We start from the raw sequence: 23,653 nt of genomic DNA on the forward strand, positions 1-23,653 counted from the left end.
GTCCGCTTGTTATCGTGCACTGCCAGTTGTGCTCAATGCAATTTTGAGGCAAACCCCCAAATAACTATTTTTCCCTACAAGTTGGGTCTACTTCCAAGCCTTGAAATCTAATTTCTATGATATTTCTGGTTTCCCCAATGTTTTGGGAGCAATAGATTGCTCACATGTGCCGCACTGCTGCTAACCCCTCCAGCTCATTGTGTGTGCGATATTATTGTATTTATTTTAAACCTGACTCCTCCTTATTTCGGGCAAACATGTCTGGTTTAGTGAGGGGCTACTGTAGATTATGAAAAGCTTTTAGACAGAAACACATTTTTTATTTGGGGGTGCCCCCACTATCAAACTGTATTTCATTATTTAGTTGAAAAAAATGTCATACGATTCTCGCATTGCTAGTGATCTTGCTAAGATGATGCAACAAATATTTAAATTAGTATATTGCGGCTTTCTTCATTAACATATATTCACTTAGTACATATGACAGAATGTATATTTTGCGAATTGTCACAACTTAGTACATCTACCCCTAAATCTTCCACTGAATGTTTTAATTTTAGCTCTAACATTGACTTTTACCCCCACAAAGGACACATTGTTTTCATTAAAGTTTTTTTTTTTTGTTGCTACCCTTTCTTCTTTTCAGTGTTACATTTGGGAATATATATAAAAAAAGGTTTTCTGTCAGCTTCCGTTTCATCCAACAGACTGCAGATGCCTCCTGAGAGTAACACAGACATTCCAGACCTTCTAATGCATTCAGCTGTACCATTGGTTTTGAAGGTGTCTGACACACGGGGCACGTTAGTTATCTTCCTGTTCTTGCTGTATAGATTCTAGACAATGGTGGGCAACATGTATGCGTTTTCTAATTTATTTCACACCTTATTTTTTTTGTCCTCTTGACACGTCTATGTGTGGCAGGGTGAAAGCCCTGCCGATTGCATGTGTGTATGTGTTTGTGTGGGGAATATTGGGTTGGCAGGGAGGGGGTTAAATTTCTCCCTGTCAAAACACATGGGAATACCACAGGTGTATAAAATAGATGTTCATGGGTGTTATTTAGAGGAGATTAGAATTAATGTTGGTGATAAAGGTATGTGTCTCGATGCTGTCTCATCCTGTATTGTTGTGAGTTTTTGTTTGTGTCCATTTTTTGTGTGCATTTGCTGTTAAAATTGCAGCTTCTGTGTTCTGAGTCTCTTTCCCTGCTGATAAACATCCTGGCCGTGTCGCCACCCTGTCACACAATTATAAAGCCTTTGTCTCAAATGAAATGACTGACAATGAGGACAGCCTTTGTAAACATGTACTTTATATTAATTTTGCTACATGACAAGCTAGATAGGCCTGAATTGCAGTCCAATTGTAATAAACTGGCATTTATTATACTTGTGCCTGCTGCATGTTCACCTGTTTAAATTCTATATAAAATATATGCATTTTACAGCAGATATGTACATTTAAAAATAACCCAAATGGAATGAAGTGGCCTAATGTTAAATTAGAAATATATTTAACTATATGTTATGGCACCTGTTGTATCTGAATGCTTATGAATTCCTCCTCATTTGCAATCTATTTTCCAGGTAAAAGGAAGCAGGACAAGCACTGTACGTCAGTTTATGGCGGTATATCTCAGTCCGTCAACTTGATTCTGGATTCCCAAATGTTTAATCTCTCTTAATGAAATGTGTGAAATAAAGAGATATAACAGAGCTGTTTATCCAACATCTGTAGCCAAAATAAAGTAATTACTGACCAGACTAAAATGTTTTTAATAATTTGGGCTGAGTAGCCATCATGAGAATAAAGAATTTACAGTGTGTGTCAGGACTGGACTCACAGGGAGACACTAAACTAGGGTTTCATTCTACAAGATATTGGACAAAAATGAATCCATTGGTGTAGCTGAAATCAGCCCCTTGTTAAATACATACAGTATGAAATCAGAGGTAGCAGAGGACATCAAAGCTCTGATCCATTCCGTTCTTTTGAGTGAAGACATTCCAACATTGATTCAACCGACCAATATGATCACCACCTTTTTGAACTGCTGTTTTGGAGTTTAAGAGTTTATCAATGGTATGAAACAATGTTGAGGGCATGTACCCACCGATGTAGATAATGGTTGAGAAATAATGAAAATAATTGTTTAAATCTAAATTTTATTTTGAAGGTGGACAGTAAAAGACAGAAGGGTAAATAACAACTAAAGTCCAGTGCAAAGTGCTGAAAAGAACTAGAAATAACACTGTCTAATCTACGACAGGTTTAGTTTGTATGAAAAAGAGAAGCCACCAACCGACAACTTCTAGTCTAACAAGACATGCAAAAATGGATAACGCTTTATCGAGATGGCACATGGTGCATTAAAGCTTGAAGTGGAAATAGGAACACCAAGAAATGTTTTTTTGGCTCAAATTGGACTCTTAGCATTTAAAAGACTTGTGAGCAGTTCAAGAGTGCAACCCTTTTCAAAGAATTCAACAATCTGCAGCGGGTTATTTTTTTTCCATCCCCATTGTCTTCTACCGGCACAGTTTAATGTTACTTGCTTGGTGTCACAAAACACCCAAAACCAAGATGAGTAGGAAAAACCGTTTTGGAAAAACACCTGTATCCAACATTATAGCATGATAGATAAGGCTGTAAGAAAATCGCGGGCTGTGAATTTTTTGCAGAAACAGCAACTTTTAACACAGACCACAACTTTTTATAGTTGCGGCAACTTTTATTGTGACTACAATGTTTCTATTATTTATATGTAATTTCGTTGCAAAATAATGCTGAAAAATAAACTAAAACAGAAAAGGAAACGTCACTCTCACATTGTCTTTTGCTAGTTGGGGATTGGTATGCCTTGTCATCCTTTATAGCCAATCAATGATCTTCTTTCCTGTTGCTATGGTTAGCAACGGGAAAGAAGACAGTGTGCCATGATGCAAGTACTGTACTGTACTTACTGTTAAATTTTGTGACTGAAGGTTTATTGCCGTTTTGCAAATACTGTAGTGTCTGTTCAATTTTGTGAGTGAGCTTTTACTGTTATGCAAGTACTATATGTTATTGTTAGCTGCAACTCTTCACTTGCAATGAAACACAGCGTAAAACGTAGCAGAGGGCGACTGGCTTCCTTTTATTCATACATGTTCTTATGTTCGTATGGACTTATAATACCATAGTACCATTACATACTGTAATTCATATGCACTGTTGTCTTCTGAAACAAAATGGATCCAGTATCGCCCTCTGCTTCGGTATCGCCAGACCCCACAGCCAATATGCCGGTCTGAGGAATCCCCATCAAAGATAAACAACTTTGCACAGCCAGTACTTGAGCATGTACTCACCCAGTACACCACACGTCAGTGCCAATACCACTCATTCACAATCCTAATAAAAACAGAGAAAACCACGGCCATTGCTGTGTTCTACTAAGTGTACCTTCAGTTCTAATAGAAAGTTGGGCAATCATCTTGGATCCATAGCACAGCAAGCAAAAGCTGGCAGCTGGGACTAACAAGTACGTAGAACTGATTGGTAAGGAAATCTTGTTACCCTTTAATGGGTTTAGCTATACAAACAAATGGCAACAGCTAACATGGATCTCATTAATTTAGGGCTGTGGAAGCTGTTCTTACTTTGTCCTTGTGCTCATGTGAAACGGCGCTGCTGAACTAATTAGAACAGATCATGCAAAGTTGTGGTGCATATTCATGTCATTTTAAGAAAGTTGAACTTGCTAAGGTTAACTGCTAAGGTTTGCTAAGCTTGCTAAGGTTTCTTCAGCTGGTTGGAAAATAAAAAATACAGTACAGAGTATACAATAGGTTACTATTGGTATTACACTTTGTTTATTGTATTAAATTTACTTCACCTACTCTATTGCCATAACATTGTTTATCTTTTTCAATATATATGAGTACTGTATACAAATTAGGAATAACCGGAAACCTACATTTTTTAGATGGCATTTTGGCACTGAGGATAGGCAATGAGGCTGTAAGGTGTCCAGCATCTGAGGGAGGCTCACAGAACAGCCAGAAACTGAATTAGCAGTTGAGGTAGGAGCTACTACTTCAACTTTCTGGAAACTATGTGACTTTTTTTTTTTTACTCTGTCACCCTCCCGTGGCAAGAACCACGTGATATAGGGGGTATTTTATGATCAGAGCATCTTGTCTCAAAGTGACGAAAAGTAGCAAATAATACAAAAAGTTGCCGCCATTTGTGTTGTTTATTTTGTTGTACCTCTCGACAGAATGCTTGACTGTCGGCTAAGTATTTATTGAATTGGCTGACAGTCACGCAGACTAATTTAAACCTGTGTAGAATGTGACATTCTCCCGGTTGATTGATTGATTGTTGTTAATCTGGAGATGGTTGCACATGACTGGAGACCCACGGCTTTTGCAGGGGAGTGGAGAACAGAAACATGTCTGTCTGGAGAGAGATAGACTGGAAATATGATTGCTATCCTACAAACCCTACCTGCCTACTTACCTTCGTGAAGGGTACTCGTTTTCAGTTGTTTTGTGTTCTCTTATAGTGTTTGTTTACTTTAGCCAACATGGTCTTTTGTTTTGTGTTTATTTAAAGTATATTATTGTTTAATAAAGTGAGCGCCTTAGTGTCTTATATTTACCCTGCAGGTGCTGTGTGTTCCCTTTACTTTCTGGTCTGACATTACCCACTACAGCCAAGCTGCCACACCAATCTATAAAATAAATGCACAAAAACAGGATGCTGCCTTCTAATGTCAATCTGTAAGAGGATGGTGGAGTCTTCTTTGCAGGCGGGATAACACATTTTAACGTCTCCTTCTTCTTTCTATAGATCTGCTACTCAGCAGGACTCAAACTGCCCCTAAACTATGATCATAAAATCAATACAGGCCTGTCACTAGCTTACCCTGTGAGACACTGCAGAGCTTTGAAGCCTTTAAGCACTGTCCACGAATAAACAGATTATTTTGCTTTTCTTTTTTTTTCTTGGTCAAAAAAGCATTAAACAGGTGCACATTATTAATGACAGTGGAAAAGTTTTTATGATGAGTCAAAGGTCAAACAGGATAGCAAGATTATGATTTCAATTATGAAATACAATTGGTAAGTGGCTCTATCCTGCTTAAATGCCTTCCAATAAATTACTGCACCATCCAAATGACAAACCGGCTCAATTGCAGACCACTGTACTGTATTTTTATAGTAAATTACAGTATATAGTAAGTGTTATAGGAGGTCAAGTAAATCACACTGTGGGAAACACAAACAGAAATAATACAGAATAAATGATCTATAAATGTGTAATTACAACTAATTGTAACTATTGTAATAGTACATATGCTTGTTCATTTACAATGTAATTATAGTGTTACAACAGTGCAATTCATGTACCCCAACAATGTTTCCAGACATTATAGCTTTGTTTCATTACCAGGATAACATTTACGTAACAGGAATTATTATTCACAGCCGTGACAGTTAATTGAAGTTTAAACTGCAGTGCATTTTGAGAGATACTATACTATGACTTTCCTGATTATAACTTAACCAATAGATTTTAGTTTTATAACTCTCTGTGGCAAAGGGGTTTGCAATGTGCAGGTGTAGGGGTGATGCAGTGCTCAGGACAAGGACAAACAACAAAGTACTGATGAAATTATGGTTTATTTATAATCCCAAGTCTGATGACAACAGTAAACAATACAGAAAACAGAAAATAAACAAAGATGTGTACTACTCTGTTTAAATCCAGGGGTTCTGTCCCGAAATAATAAACACTGTATTTAAACAGCTCCGGATCGTGTTAGCTGTCTAATAACAACCACGATAATAACACGGTTCTCTCTCCGGTTCAACATTAACCACACAAAGAAACAAATCACCTTGCTACGTCCCCTTATGTACCGTCAATCATGCCCACTTGGTTAACGATTGCAACCACTCCTCCAATCCGCGGCTGCCACATCGCTTCCATTCCAGGTCGATGATTTAGTATACTGTAACTCCACCCCCTTTCTAGATGGCTGACTTTCACTTAACCCTTGGAATGAATTGTCTGGGATTCCTAGTGATTCATCTTCCCTACTGGTGTGAGCGGCAGCGTGTGCGGCAATCGAGCAAGGACACTTGTTTTGGGGCTGTTCTGGGTTGTTCTGTATTCTGTGTTGTGTTATTTTATTACTTGTACATTTTAAATGTTTATAATTTTTCATTTGCTTTTATATGTCAGCCATGTCTTTTCATCTGCCATTTCTCTCAGTAGCCCTTATTTTTCTTTTTTATATTTTATTTGTCGTTCTTATAAGAAACATTTTTTATTTTTTAAATTAGTATTAACAATATTGTATTATTTTCATTATGGTAAAGGTGGTCACTGGAACAAAAAAAAGAAAGATTATTTCTTATTGCTGTGAATGATGTCTCTGTGCTGAAAGCACTATTTATCCTCTGGTTTATTTTCTGCCTCTGAGTGTTCACAATGAGTTTGTCACTATATCATTGTTTTGTCATAATGTCAAAATGAATAAATGTAGCAAGCCTAGATGTTCAGATAGCAGCTTTACTGTATAATACTGTATATGCTCGATGTAGCGGCCATGTAAATGCACTGACAAAATGCAGTACTGTAAAGCCATAAATATTTGCGACCAATATATCACACCCATAAAACCTATTTTGCTCCAGAAATGTTGGTGTATTGCTGCAATACATGAAGTATGTACTGTTAGTGGAATTTGATATTCGTGCCAAAAATATCAGTTTTTTTTTCATACATGAAAAACGCAAAATAAAAGGATTGCAATATTTATGGCTTTACAGTATTTGAGGAAATAATAAACTGAACAGTAGAGTCACTAAGCTCATTCTGTCTGTGTATTCCTGTTCTGGTAAATCAGTTACTGTATGTATCTATTTTTACAGCCTGTTGTAGCCTGTTTCCAATTAAACATCGGCAGCCTTTGATATTGAGATCATTGATATTGGTATTGGTAGGTTGTTGTGGGATATGTTATTTAGGAGCTATTTCGAGCAATATAATAATTATTTGTTCTCCAATGTCTTCCTGAAAGTCATAGAACACATGTAACCAGTTATTCTTTAAGAAAAAAAAAAAAACACAAAACGCTATTTTATGGTGCTTGCAATTGTTCTGAGTGGCTCTTCCTCCCATATTGAGGCTTTATAATTCTCAAATTTCTGCAGTATATGTGCCAATATTGAAAAGCCTGCCTCATTCCATTCAAATCATGCGACAATGTGAATTTTCTGCTCTACATACAGAGAGAGGTTGGGCTTACATTGTCATGATTTGAATGGAATGAGGAAGGTTGTTCAGTCTTAGCACTTCTACAGACAAGGTTGAATCAAGGTAAAAGCAGATTTAGAGAAAAGTGTCAAGAACAATTTTGGTGTGTAGGATTACAACAATACTGTAGCACCACTGGCAACATTGGTTTAAAAGGATAATGCTGTTAATTGCTTTATCCTCATGTGACAGTGTACACGTGCCCCTGTGTGTATTTTGTTTATTTTGTGTTATTATTTAAATGTATTGTTTAGTGTTTAAATACACAATGTTGTTTTACAGCATGGATGGGGTTAAAATGCTCCATCCGTTCTAAACTCGTGTAGAATGTGACCATCTCCAGTTGATTCATTTATTACTAATCTGGAGATGGTCACACGTGTAAAAACCTGCAGCTTTGGCTGCATGAGGTTGGGTGTTCAGAGGTGGAACGAGAGAGCGAGATAGTAAGAATTGAAGCTAAAGAATTCCTGAACAATTGCTATGCATGCTGTCTTTGCACCAGCGTGATACTTATTTTATTTCATGTTTGCTTTGTATTGTGTTTTGTCTGTTTTGGCCAAAGTGCCGTTTATTTTGTCAAAGTGTCCTAGAGCTACCCTAGTGGCAGCACCTGTGTTATTAAATCTGCGCACCTGTGCTGCGTGCCAACACCCACTGCTCTGTGTCTGCCTCAATATTATTCATTGACTACCCACACACACGTAACAAGTCATCCTGTTACACCATCAATTGGGCAAGCATTAGCATTTAAGTTTGAATTTGCATGTGGTCAGCAATGGCTGTTCAACCACTGCACGATACAGATATACTTTACCTAAATAAGGTTCTCCAAGATTAGTGCTAATCAGGGTCTGTAAAACCTCTCTGTGACAGTTTTTTTTACAGTTTACTCACAGGTTCTCATACCACTGTACAATGTTTGAATGCATATGAAGTAGATGTTAATGTGACTGGGTTTATAAAGCATCTGATAAAAAGGCTTGCATTTGCTTTGCTAATAGAAAATTGGAAAATTGAATTTTAATTACTGCCTCTACCACCTGTAATCTGAAAAAAAAAAAAATAGTAACGTAAAAAAAATAAAGGATTAATAATAGCAAGCACTGCCACAGTGCTGTGACAAAACTGTCAAGTAATATACAACTGGATCTGGATTCAAACTCTGTGGATGCTTCACCTACAAAAACTTTGTATATTAAAAATAAATAAATAAAATACCCCACGACATTGGATTCCATCCCAGGGTTCAATGAGAACAGTAAACCTGAATTTGAAGGCTACCATCCATTACAGTAGTTGAATGCAGAACCACTGATTGAAGACAGTGTTAACCATCTAGCGACATAACGCTATGTAATCCAACAGAACACAGTATGCTTTTGTGTTTTTTGTCATAGCATAACAAGTCAACTATAATGCCTTTGTCATATAAAAGGAGTTTAATGTAGTAGGCTTACATTAGAGTAAATAACTTTTACAATAGTCTCAGTGGACAAAAATAAAAGTTATTTCAAGTATCAAAACAGGGTAACTATTTTCATACTACAAAATAAGCAAGAATGAATAAATAATAGTCTCTTAATTGGTTTGCTTTTTACCCAGAGGTATCAGTGATGTATAGCTATTTAAATGCCAATGTTATGAAGTCTCATAATAGTGACCCCTTTTGTGGGTCCAACCCTGAATGAACTCTGCTTTTTGGGCTTTTCATAACTTGCTTTAGCATTCTCAAGATCTGCATTATCAAGGAATATCATCCCATTCATTTGGATCAATAATTTATTTGGGTGATCAATACTGTAAGTAAATCAGTGCCCATACATATAAAACAAATCTTGAAATCTCAAAACAGTAATTCACCCTCCACACTTCTATTTTACTTGGTTTTTATTCATATGGCTGGGCTCAACTAAGAAGGTCAATGCTAGTAGGCCATGGAATGATAATCAAGTGTCTGAGTCTACAATATACTAGGAAGGGATACTTTTGACCCCAAGTACGCTATATTATCCAAGTTATTATATACTGTATATTAGCCTATATTGTTTTTGGCACTTCTGGGTCCGGGTCAATGATAGGCTACTGTTATATTGCTGTCAATAAACTGCACTGTATCGTTATATCACAGGACTTGGAATCCCAATCCAAGTGAATGGCGGAGAGATTTCACTTGTCATATAATCCTTGATAATGTTCCATTGCCTGGGCTGAGAACAATCAGCTTTTTGGAACTCTTATTTTTAAGCTTTTTATGGTTGTCCATTTGTATTGCAATCAATGTATCACTTATTGCTTAATGAGATGCTGACAAACAGGACACCTGTCAGAAATGCTGAATGCAAATTGTGAACAGTATAACTTCAGAGTGCTATTAACCACTTAATTGTTAATATGCTGAGTGCTATATGTTGTGAATTTCAAAAATGTTTCCCCACAGAGATCAAAGCAGAAAAGAATAAAAACAGGAAACAAGCTGGCGGAGTAAAAACGAAATGATAATTTTCATAATTTAATATTATTCAAATATGCAAGTCTAATTTTTATTCTTTAAAATAAATTGTATTATTTATAATAAATTATTATTTTTAATCTTTAAAATAAGTGTCTATAATTCCAATGTAACCAACACATGATTTCCTACTGACTTCAAAGAAATTCCTATTGAATTAAAAAAAAGTCTTCATAACATTTCCCTTAATACATGTGAAATAATCATTTACAGACACTTATTTTAAAGTGTTACCGTAATTTGATTTGCAATTAAAATTGTATTACTGTTATTCTTCTGCCCCCCTGTGACAGAGAATGAATAAATCCGAGTCAATAATCTCCCTCCCGACCTGTGAGGGCACGGTATAACATGAACAATATGCCCCAGACTGGATGCTATGACAGTTCAATTCAGGGTCAGTTGGAAGACGGCCATCCAAAAAGGCGGTGAAGCCACAACACTAGAAGTCAGCGCTTTACTGTGGCAGGCGATGTGTCAGTGTGGCAAAGTGGCTAGTGGAGGGGAACAGGTATAACGGTGATGCGATGCAGGAGTGACAGGCAGACAACAGTTTCCAGTGAAAAGGTGCTTTTATTTATAATCCAGGTCTGGTGACCGTTAAATAATAAATCCCCGGCTATACACAACAATGTGTAAAGCACGGGGATAGCAATAACACAGACACAGTCCCGAACAAAACGAACACACGGTCACCAGTCCTGGGTGAGTGCAGACGTGCTTGTGGTGGGTGAAGACACTGTATTTCGTGACGGTTCCGTGCAGTGGTGATCCGGATTGTGCTGACCCTGGTCGACAGCTCCGGATAGGTGAGTTAACTGTCTGGTGGTGCAAAACGCAGACAATTACAAAACAAACACAACAAAACACAACACGTAATTCTCTTTACAACGAGAGCTCCTCTCTCGATCCTTCTCTCTCCAAACATTTACCCAAACGAAGGAAAAGACCAGCGTTACCCTGGCCCCTATATGTAATCCCGCATGATATCGAGATAAACGGTTGCAGCTGCCTTATTACTTGCAGCTGCCTCTCGTTTACCTTTCAAATCAATACGGTCTTACAACAGAGTCGCGCTTCCATCCAGGCTGACCCACTTCCCTGACCCGGAAACGAACTGTCAGGCCAGCCCTTCCAGATGCTTCTCCTCCCGTTCTTTAGCGCCCTCACAGGTTGGGAGGAAGATTTATCACCAGAACTCATCTTTCCGTCACATATCCCACCGCTCAGAGTGGAGCCGAAGGAACACTCGGCTAAATCTACCTTCCCCATTACTCCCCCCTCCCGGGAAAAATAATCCGCATTTTGGTGGTCTTTCCCCGCACGGTGTACCATGTGGTACATGAAGGGCTGCAATGCCAGATACCACCGAGTTATCCGGGCATTGCTGTCCTTCATTGTGCTTAACCACTTGAGTGGGGCGTGGTCTGTGACCAGATCGAATGAGTGTCCCAGCAGGTAGTATCGTAAAGAGTGAGTAGCCCATTTAATGGCCAAACACTCTTTTTCGACTACGGAGTAGTTGCGTTCCCGAGGTAACATTTTTTTACTGAGGTATAATATCGGGTGCTCTACTCCAGCTACTTTTTGGGACAAGACTGCACCCAAACCTACATTCGATGCGTCGGTGTGGAGGATGAATCTCTTGGTGAAATCTGGAGTAATAAGAGTGGGGGCCTGGCAAAGTGTACGCTTAATAGTATCAAACGCCCCCTGACACTCAGCTGACCATTTAATTAAATTTGGAGCACTCTTTTTGGTGAGGTCGACTAACGGGTTAACCACTGTGGCGTACTCGGGGATGAAGCGGCGGTAATAACCGGCTAAGCCCAGTAGTGACCTCACCTGAGTCTTGGTTTTGGGGATCGCTGCATCAACCAAAGCCTGGATTTTGGTGACTACAGGTCTCACCCTTCCATTCCCCATTAAAAATCCCAAATATTGAGTCTCTGTTTTGGCAAACGCACATTTCCTCAAGTTAGCTGTCAGCCGGGCTGCCCTTAGAGACTGAAGAACGGCTGCAACCCTAGCCAAATGCTCTCGCCAGGTGGAGCTGTAAATCACCACATCATCAATATACGCTGCTGCATATTCATGATGTGGGCGTAAAACCTGGTCCATCAGTCTCTGAAAGGCAGCGGGCGCACCATGTAGCCCAAACGGCATGGTTTTAAAGTGGAACAGCCCTTCTGGTGTTGAAAATGCGGTTTTCTCTCTGGAGCTGCGGGTTAAAGGGATTTGCCAATATCCCTTCGTCAGGTCCAGAGTGGAAATAAACCTCGCTTTTCCCAGTCTGTCTAAAAGTTCGTCGACCCGAGGCATGGGATATGCATCGAACTTAGCAATAGCGTTCACCTTTCTGAAATCCACACAGAAGCGGTTGGTGCCGTCTTTCTTAGCCACTATGACGATCGGACTGCACCACTCGCTCCTGGAAGGCTCAATCACCCCAAGCTCGAGCATATCACATACCTCTTTGCGAACGCCACTTCGTCGACTTTCCGGGATCCGGTACGGTCTCTCTCGCACTGTGACACCTGGTGGAGAGATAATGTCATATTCAACTAAGTTTGTCCTGCCGGGCACGTCAGAAAAAACATCGCTGAACTCCTCAATAAGCTTACGCAGCTCTCTTTGCTGATCCGGAACCAATTGTTCCCCCATAGAAATCGCTCTTGTGCTCGGGGTCTCTGGACAGGGACCTAAATCATCCTCCATATTGCCTGGGGCTATAAATAAGACCTCCCTTGCCTGCCAGGGCTTTAATAAATTGACATGATAAATTTCACGTTCATTTCGGCGATCGGGCTGTCTAATTTCATAATTTACTTTCCCTATAGCCCGAATCACCTCATACGGCCCCTGCCATTTAGCACACAGTTTCGATTCAGATGAGGGAAGTAGCAGCATTACCTTGTCCCCTGGTCGAAAGGTTCGAATCCGTGCATTTTTGTTGTAATGCTGCTGTTGTCGGTGCTGAGCCGATCTGAGGTTGTCTTGGGCCAAACGACCGACCAAATCCAGGCGATCTCGTAGTAGGAGCACATACTTCACTACATTTTTAGACGAGCCTTTGTGCTCCTCCCACCCCTCCCTCAGCAGGTCGAGAATGCCGCGAGGCTGCCGGCCGTACAGGAGCTCAAAGGGGGAGAACCCCGTTGAACTCTGCGGCACTTCTCTCACCGCAAAAAGGAGGTAGGGAAGAAGCGATGCCCAATGTTTCTGCTCCTGTGTTACAAATCGCCTCAGCATCGACTTTAAGGTCTGATTAAAACGTTCAACCAAACCGTCCGATTGTGGATGATAAACGGACGTCCTGATGGGACGTATTTTTAATATTTTGTACACCTGCTGTAACGTATTGGACAAAAAATTGGTTCCGTGATCCGTCAAAATCTCCTTGGGGATCCCTACTCTAGCCATAATGTGCGCTAACTCGGTGGCTATTGCAGCTGCACTAGTGGACCTCAATGGAACTGCCTCTGGGTATCGCGTTGCATAATCCACCACTACTAATATATGCGTATACCCAGAGTCAGAAGGTAGCAAAGGGCCCATTATGTCCATTGCAATGCGCTCGAACGGAGTGGAAATAATCGGCAGTGGGACCAAAGGAGCGGGGCGCACTCGACCTGGCGCTACTCGCTGGCAGTCTGGGCATGTGGCTACATATTTCGACACATCAGTATGAAGACCGAGCCAATAGAATCGAGCCAATATTCGCTCCCTCGTCTTCTCGGCTCCGAGGTGCCCCGCAAAAGGGATATCATGCGCCAGCCTCATGACCTCGGTCCGACAAGACGGGGGAACCAATAATTGTGTTACAGGCTGTCCTGTGCCCGCGGCTAGGTTTACCCTATATAGTAATTGCCCCTTTATACTGAAATGTGGATATACTAGCGGCCCAGCGCCATCAACATCCTTACCTTCAATGGACCGGACCTGCCCCCAAGCGTGCACCAGTGACGGGTCGTTCTTTTGGCCCCACACTAGGTCCGCGCTTGAGTACCACGGGTCCGGTATATTGAGAGGGGCTGGAATAACCTCTGCCCTAGTCGGCCCAGTAACCTCGCTCTCTCGGTCGCACTGCGTTCCCACTCCCTTCGACTGGCGTTTGTTACCATTACAGCACTCTCCCACCAGACCCCAGCCTTGTCTCAAAGACGCTCCCTCCCATTTCGCGGTCCGTCTCTCCTTATTTGTTTTTCTAGGACGGAACAGAGGGGAAAACATTTCAGGATGAAAAGGAAACACATCACCAATCCGTTCCTTTTTCCCTTTTTCTGCCACGTTTACGTGTGTGGCTGAGACTGCCATTATTTGCACCAATTCTTTGAATTTTGGCCAGTCTCGGCCCAGAATAACTGGGTGCGGCAACCTTTCCGCCACCCCGACTACAAGGTGACGTTTTATCGGTCCTACCGATAAATATACTTTTAGGGTGGGGTATGCCGCCGTGTCTCCATGGATACAGGAGATGGCCACCTGACCTTGTGGCCGCCACGACACACCGCCCAAGAGAGCTGTCCTGATCAAGGTTTGCTCACACCCTGTGTCCACTAACGCGTGGGTTTTCACATTCCCTAAAACCACGTCAATCAGACAGGGCCCCTCCCAACCGTTTTCCCCCTGCTTACCCGTTCCAGGTGTCCAGTTGCATGCAGCCACGTCACACTCCATAGCAGCGGGGCATGACCTGGCCCTATGTCCTGGCTGGTTACACCTAAAACAGAGTGGAGGGACAGAGGGGGCATAGGTTAAATATCTGTCCCGCTGCTGGTAGGGCAACGGGGCAGGGGCAACACCTCTACCCCAGCTGGGGGCCATCCTCGGTCTCCATGGGGGGGAGGCAAGGGGGCCCAACGGGGTCGGCGGTCTGGGAGGTCTGGGTGCCGGGACCGAGGGTGATGGTGGTGGTGTTGGAGGAGAGGGAGGGAGAGGTTGGTTCCTGAGCAGGGCAGGGGCTGACAGGATCCCGACCCGGGCTGACGTCAAAGAGTCCTCAAAATCTTCGGCCAATTTGACCGCCTCCTCCAGGGTGTCAGGGTTGTGGCGCCGTACCCACGCCTGAGTTTCGGCGCCGACCACATGGCAGAATTGTTCCACCACAATGGCTTCCCCCATTTGTTGAGCGGTCTTCTTCTCTGGGGTCAGCCAATGGACCATGTGGTCGCACAACCGCTGTGCCACCACCCTGGGGCGTGTCTCCGGGGCTCTCCGGTACTCGCGGAACCGCGTCCGGTGGGTCTCCGCGGTGATGTTGAGACGACGGAGGATAGCCTGCTTGACTAGGTCATAGTCAGTGGCGTACTGGTCGCTCAGGGCTTGGTAAGCTGCCTGCGCTTCCCCGATCAGGCAAGGTCCTAGCTGGCTTGCCCAGAACTCCCGAGGCCATCCCGCCGCGGTTGCCAGCCGCTCGAACGCCACCAAAAATGCCTCCGGATCATCCTCCGCCGTCATTTTCATGGCCCGTGCCTTCGGGGCCGACATCAATGATGTTCCGGTAGGGGTCGCTCCTGCAGCAACGATCAGCCCTACCCGTTCAATGAGCGCCGTATAGCGCTCCTCCCTCCGTCTCTCCTCTGCATCCCGTCTGGTCTCCAGTGCCTGCAGCAACTCCGCCAGCGCGTTGCGGTCCATAGTCCCGTGTTCTGACACCACGTGTGGCAAAGTGGCTAGTGGAGGGGAACAGGTGTAACGGTGATGCGATGCAGGAGTGACAGGCAGACAACAGTTTCCAGTGAAAAGGTGCTTTTATTTATAATCCAGGTCTGGTGACCGTTAAATAATAAATCCCCGGCTATACACAACAATGTGTAAAGCACGGGGATAGCAATAACACAGACACAGTCCCGAACAAAACGAACACACGGTCACCAGTCCTGGGTGAGTGCAGACGTGCTTGTGGTGGGTGAAGACACTGTATTTCGTGACGGTTCCGTGCAGTGGTGATCCGGATTGTGCTGACCCTGGTCGACAGCTCCGGATAGGTGAGTTAACTGTCTGGTGGTGCAAAACGCAGACAATTACAAAACAAACACAACAAAACACAACACGTAATTCTCTGCAACAACGAGAGCTCCTCTCTCGCTCCTTCTCTCTCCGCACATTTACCCAAACGAAGGAGAAGACCAGCGTTACCCTGGCCCCTATATGTAATCCCGCATGATATCTAGATAAACGGTTGCAGCTGCCTTATTACTTGCAGCTGCCTCTTGTTTACCTCTCAAATCAATACGGTCTTACAACAGAGTCGCGCTTCCATCCAGGCTGACCCACTTCCCTGACCCGGAAACGAACTGTCAGGCCAGCCCTTCCAGATGCTTCTCCTCCCGTTCTTTAGCGCCCTCACAGGTTGGGAGGAAGATTTATCACCAGAACTCATCTTTCCGTCACAGTCAGTCATGGATTAGATTGCACTCGCTACCAAAGGGGGCGTGACTGAAAGTATATTAGGGTGTGTGGCCGAGCGATCTGTTCCTCTGTTATGGTTACAGAATGACCTCGAGGATTAAAACAAAACTGTGAGTGTTAAGTGTTATATTGTCTGTCTTATTAACTGTTGTTATTTGTCATTGTAGATGGCTAATTATCCGGGAGCTGTCGCTGTTAAGCCAGCATCAAACCCAAACTGCACTGTTAGCACTATTTCATGTATTCACAACACCACCTGCACCAGGAGCACTCACTGTTGGACTGGTGATCGTGTAGGTGTTTTAAAGTTTGTGTTTATTGTTATTGTCATTTTGGGACTGAACCCCGTGGCTTTACTGACTGTACACATTGTTCTGTATAGTCAGTGTTATTATTTAAAAGCACTTAAGCCCTTGCTAGACTGCTGTTTCTAAGCACTGCATCATTTACAAACCACTTTACCACACCCCCGCAAACCACAACATTTGTTTTGTCTCTTCTACTAAACAACACATTTTTTTGATGAGAGATTTTTACAATATCAATAGCATTTGATAAAATCATAACATATCTATCAAAATGCAACTATGAAAATAGTGAGGTAAAATATCTTGACAAATTTATTACACATTTTAAGTTTTTAGATAATCAGTTTACATGGGTCTTGCTTATTTACATTAGCTTGACAAACAAACAGTTATCATGTATAAAGCAGTGTTACAGTATGAAATGAAAAAAAAAAAAACCTGGCAGATCAGTTATGGTTTTCGTACACTAAAGATAGTGGTGATTCAGCATGACTGCACTGTATTTTTCTTATATAGCCTTGTGTATTACAAAAACCCTGAAGGCACTTTTGCACTTATGACATGATGTGTAACGAGTATCAACCAAGCCTTGTTTCAGAAATACATTAAAGTTCAGAAATGATAAACTCGGATGTGCCAGAACTCATCCTTTATCAAACCAACTCATTATTCTCTCCACTACTCAACTGCCTGTTCAATACAATAAGAACACAGCAACATGCTAGCAAGAAGAAATAAGTTTTATTTGTGTCTTGACTCCATCACATTTAACATTCTGCAACAGATGACACATTGAACCCTGTCATTAAATAAGCATCCGTTTTAGCTTGAACAAGCTTACAGTGCAGTATTTCAGAACTCAGATTTCTCTATCATTTATTTGGAAGCTATAAGTGTGGCTTCCATTTTAATAATTTGGTAAAACATTTGGCTATATTTTACAGGTTATGCTAATTCTTTCCTAAAACAGCACAGTTGCAGAGCCACAAGAAACAAATAAGGACAAACCAAGGCTATCTATAAGGGTTATGTATCTGTGGGTTGACGATATCATACATATCTCGATACATTGGTTGCAATACGACATGTATCATGATACAATAAATAAAACATATTCGTCCTTGTTATTGTGAATTTGCAATATACATTCCTACTTCTTATTTACACAAATTCAAATAAAATATGACATCAACAGCTGAAAGATTTCAACTAGCTCAGTATAGCTTAAAGCTGCAGTATACCACTTTGAAACATTTTCATTGCATGCAATAGTATAATCCAGTAATGACACAGACGTAGATATGTTATCAGCAACCTAGGCGTCAAAAGACAGCATTTTGTACAGGTTCACATATGCAGACGATTACAGTGCAATTATGGTGAAGGACCCTGTAAAGCGAACTTGAAGTCACTTGGAGGCAGTTCATTTGAAATGTGTTGTTGTAAAACCAATTGAAGCAAAGTGGCAAAATTGAGGTATTTTTCAAGTGAATTCTAAATTGGATCTTCATGAATGAACCACGTATGAAAGGGCACTAAAATCCCAAGCATATAAGGGGCCCTGAGGGTCTGTTACTGTTCAAATTTACAACATTGTTTCTGAACAGAACTGCAAAACTACCTATAACCATCATTATTATTAACTTTTCATAATTTGCGAATTAAAAGGGTAAACATTGAAGAGAATACTAAGAAAGTTACATATCCTTTGTTTTAAAATATCAAGCCACATTATTCCACCTTATTTTGCATCAAGCACTTCACACTGAATGCATGGTGAGCAACAAATGATCACCAGCCAAAGTTTCAGAGTGCCAATCAAAGAAGGAAAAATTCTAAAATGATGACTCGTCCTTGTGTTAAACTTTCCAGTAAAATAACATTTTCATTTTTTTGTAAAGAAAGAAAGTAAAACAGATATCAGAGATATTTCCATGGCCACTATTATGTGCAGCCAGTGTTACAATTTCCACAATCTCAAAACATCCCTAAAAAACATTTACTATTTATTTATTAACATTTATTAGTCTGACTATGAAAACAGAGAGTTCTCTTTCAATTTGAAAATAGCCATCAACTAATGTGTTGCGGCTAGCTGGGCTACATTCAGGTTCTACAGACTGAATGTACTGAATTCCTCTGCTCCACTTTCTAGATTCTATTACACTAGTGGAACACTTAGTGTTAGTCTGGATTAGACTGTTGTACTCTCTGAGTACGCTCTCCAGCATTACCGATGTGGTAAGAGTATCCCAGTATGATATATTACTGTTAAAGACCCTCTGTTTGTATGTCTTTCGAACCAGATGCTGAGGCGCTGATCTGTCTATTTTTTACATGTGGACTGATCTTGTCCTACTACCGCATGGTCTTCCTCGAGACTGCTTTGGTACACAGTATCCATTAGTTGATGGCTATTGTCAAATTGAAAGAGAGCGTAAGATTGCGGATGCAACCCCGGTTCTCTGAAAGAGGAACTAGTCATCAAGCAGCGAGGTCGCTTCAGTAGCCCTTGTGGCCTGAAGCAAAAGAGGCTGAGCTTCCTTTATTCAGCACCCGAGGGGTGGGGCGCTGACGTCAGAGCTACGGAGGCCTAAAGGCTGCTTTTATATTAAGCTCAGCATAATCCTATCACCTCACGGTGATACCCATTTTCTCTTTCAGAAAGCCGGGGTTGCATCCACAACCTTACGTTCTCCTCAGGTTAATCTTTCTCACAAACTACAGCTCAATAGTTCGCCATTTTATAGGCAGATTAATAATCTGGAACATCACTCAAAACAACCATTATTATATTGATCTGTGTCCAGTTCAGTCCATCATAATGAGTTTCAGGAAAGTGTAACTTGAAAGCAATAAGAGACTGTCTGCAACTGTGCTACATTGTGTGTAGCAAGGCTTTAGTTGAGACCACCTTATTCATTTTCACAGGTGAACTAAACCAGCATCAAAACCAGGCCTCCAGCAATAAAATGCAAATGTAGACTGCACCACTAGCTTCCTGAAAAACCATGGCAAAATTTGTACAAAGCACTTTCAAAATGAATTTAACTTGCAAACACTGAACTCTATCCAAATTGTATGCGCACAGGAAGCATTTAATCAGACACCACATGACATTTCTAGTTTTATCTTGGCCTGATTTAATTGCCTTAGAGTCTTTCTGAAGCCAAAGGCTTTTTTTTTAAAAATCTATTAAATAACACATCTCAGTCATTAAGGGCAATAACATTATGTCATTAATTTTACTATCTACTGTATTTGAGCTCCAAGAACAAGAATTCATCAATTGGAATTGAATGTAGTGCTTATTTATCAATTACAGTTAGTGTTTATTTTACTGTGTGTGATGAATAAGGAATTGGTTCATGCCTCCTTAAAACTGTGCAAGAAAGAAAACAACTGGGGCTCTACTACTAATGATATAAAAACAACCTTTGACAACTTTTTTGTGATTTTTACTATACTGACACAACAACCTGGTCACTGTGTGACGTGGTGCATTGTATGAATTTAGTGCACAGTTATTTTTTTTATAAGCCATGAAGATAATAATGTGCATTTTTTATTGTATGCCTATGGAAATATATTGTAACAGGGCAATAATTTTAGTGCAATGATTAGAGGTCCCAGTTTTTATGCAATACTTGGTGGCTGTGGCTGGTCAGAGGTGTATTATGGCTGGTAAATTGATTGTGCATGGGTCAACCACAAGTTGAGCGAGTGTGGGTTTGGTAAGAATTAGTCAGCATAGGGAGGGTGGACCTGTGACATCAGTTCAGTAGAGACATCCAGTTCTGATTGAGTGCCCATGCCATGTCTAATCTAACATAATCTAACATGATCAATTATAAAATGACAAACCAGTAAGACATCGCAACAGAAGGGTAAGCCACTGTAAATGGGAATATGAATCATCTCAAGGTAGAAGGAACTAATGTTACAACCACGAGGAAATCACGTTTTCTTTTTTTGGTAACAAATACTTTACTAATTGTTTGGCATGATTTTTTGTAGTCTATTATCTAAATACTGTTTATCTAATAACAATTATGCAACAGTGTCCACCGATGAAGGCTCTGCCGTGTCAAGCCAAAGGCAAGGGCACTAACGAAAGTCAAGTTCAACTACCACGTGATCTACCCTATGCTGAGCTCCTTGTATCAATGAAGACCTAGAGTAAAGCATAAGGTATGGTAAGTAATGTTCATGATTACACAAAAAGAGTGTAATGTGGATTTATTAATGCTAATTCTGGGCTTATGTAGGAAAAAACAAAAGAGTATTCAGTTCGGCAAGTCATGAAGATAAATGTGTTGCCTGGTGCCTTCAGCAATTTAAAGATTTAAGGTTATACATTCCCCCTCTTCCAAAAAAACCGAAGAAAACAAAACAAATAAATAAACAAAAAAACATGTACTTTTAAAACAGATATCTGAAAATGTGTAACTTGATCTTTTTATTCCTATCGTATATTGAAAAATCAATGTTTACTCTGCAGAGGCACGATTAAAAAGTATAATTAATCTAGGGAATTTTGCAGCTGTCACTCAGACAGGAGCTGCTGTGACAGGATACAGAGATCAGCCAGTTTCCTAATTATCAAGTTTGTGAACTGAAACTTTTATTCTTTACAGACATCTCCTACATGTCAAATAAGTGCTGCACTGCCTGCTATATGGATAATCTGGATTATACTGTACATTTTTTTTTGTAAACCTGAAGCCTGAGCATTGGTTTATCGTATTCTTATGATGACCACTATTCTCTTCATTGCTGGAAAGTTGATTAAATCACCCTGTAACAGGGTCTTGCTTGTGTCACGTGTGTGGGTAGCCACTGATTAAGCACACAGAGAGACACATGGCCGTGGAGTTGAAATGGTGGCACAGGCGCACAGGTTTTATTAACACAAACAGAAAACGATCAAAGTAAATAAAGTTGGTCAGGTGACGTTACCAGCAATGATAACGCACAGAGGACTATTACAGCAAGCTGTACAAAAAGTGCAAAATAAAATACAATACAACAAACTATAAATCAAAGGTGCCGTGAAAAAGGCAGGCCTTGCAACAGCCCCGAGCTATCTCCAGCGGATGTTTTTAAAATGACGGATACTCGGTCAAACCCGCCCATCTGCTGATTGAGGAGCAGCACAGTCAATCACTTGCTGCCCTTCCCCTCAACCAAGCTAGCAGGCAGCAAGTCTCAATCGAGCACCCATCTGTAAACAATAATTCAATCAAACAAATGAACTCCAAAACACAATACACCTATGCCCACATATAAATCACACCAACACTAATTTAACATTGTGCAGTGCAAGCTCCCTGCCACACACCCCTACAACAATAGTTGGTTGACAATGACCCGAAGCACAAAGCCAAAGCCCCACTGGAGTGGTTGAACAAGAAGGGAATTAATGTTCTTGAGTGGCTCAGTCAAAGTCCTGACTTGAATCCAATCGAAAATTTATGACCAGACTTGAAAATTGCAGTCCTTCGATGATCACCAACAAACTAATCAGAACTGGAGCAATTTTCCCATGAAGAATGGCAAAAATTTTACCATCCTACTGTGCAAATCTAGTAGAGACCTATCCAAAAATACTCATAGCAGTAATTGTTGCAAAAGGTGCTTCTCCCAAGTACTGACTTAAGGAGCTAAATACTTATGCAACCAGAAAATTAGATTTTGTGCATTTTGTTTGCAAGTTTTGCTGACATTTAACCTCATCCTCATATAACAGTGTTCAGTTTAACTACGACAGCTTTGAAGAAAAAAAGTTTATTTGAAAAACTGTATACACATTATTTGTAATTCAACAAAATGTGACATTATTGGTAGGGGGTGAATACTTCTGCAAACCACTGTATATTGGTATTAGACACTGAACAACATTTAAACAAGCAAGATATATATTGTAGATAAACTGCATTCATCACAGGATGACATTTAACTAATAACCTGTCCTGGGGATTTTGTTTTGTATCACATGCATTTATATTTATTTGAAGCAAGACAACTCAGAAAACAAATGTATGTATCAAGAAATGTGATTAAATGAAAAAAAAAAAGTTTAATATCCTTGCCTCAGGGTTTTTGACAGCACAGGAAATTATATCTCACTTTCTCAATACAAGATTTAATCTGCCTTTCCATTAAAAGAAACAGCGTCACTCTTACTCCCAAATTGCTCTGCCTTCTGTTCTAACATCTCTGGGGCTTTACCTGAGTGCAGGTTTGTCACAGGTTTGACAGATCCTGTCTACTTCATAAGTAGGAAGTAGGCCTTAGAGGAATAAAATTGGCCTCTTCAATCGTGGTGGTCACTGAACAAGCTGTTCATCCTATTTCCATATGCAACAAAGTAGATGTTGTCAGAAAAAGATGCAGTTAAGAGCCAATACATCACAGGCCACTGTGTGCTGGAGAGAGAATACACAGCATTTTTATTTTCCTGCATAAGCGGGCCTGGGGCTGTTATTCAACCCCTGGCCCACAACAGACTTTTATAGTATTGCTTTTAATCTGTAAAGTTGCAATTCACATTGCATTCACTGTTTTATTTTATTTATTGTTTTATATTGAATGTATGTATATTACTTTAGACTTTTTTTTTTTTTTTTAAATTTTTTATAAATAATGACATTCATCCAGAAGAATATATAGAGCCTAATTCACTGAATATAATCTACCTGGTTTCACATAATTTTGATCAGATATATGCATGTATATCCACCAATAGCTATCGAAATTAATGCTATTAGGTTTCACATGTTAATGAAATTCCTGTGGTTAATCCAAGTGAAGGTACCCCATATATTTAAAATTGGGATTACATTTTTTTCTTTTTTTTTTTTTTAGAAAGTGTCACAGAGACGGCCGAAGTGGGCGGCGTCAGAACCAGGAAAAGTAATGAAATACACAAAACACAGGACGGATGAAATGAAATGATGAAGACGCCTGTTGGCGCCGGTTTAATACAAAATAAAAGGTTTAAACAAACACGAAAAACACAGGACACGGCACTCTACGCCAAAATAAATAGACAAACAAAAACAGACTAAACTTAACAAAACGGTGCACGGACAGACACTGACAA

At 40.6% G+C, this 23,653-nt stretch overlaps 1 protein-coding gene across 1 annotated transcript in view; it reads right to left on the bottom strand.

The window, feature by feature from the left end:
• LOC121309305 (adenylate cyclase type 2-like) overlaps positions 1-23,653 on the bottom strand; it is a 122,086-nt gene that overhangs the window by 67,233 nt on the left and 31,200 nt on the right. The gene's annotated exons all lie outside the window — the stretch shown is intronic.

Source organism: Polyodon spathula, chromosome 3 (assembly GCF_017654505.1).
Source record: "Polyodon spathula isolate WHYD16114869_AA chromosome 3, ASM1765450v1, whole genome shotgun sequence".
In the NCBI taxonomy this organism is placed as follows: Eukaryota; Metazoa; Chordata; class Actinopteri; order Acipenseriformes; family Polyodontidae; genus Polyodon; species Polyodon spathula.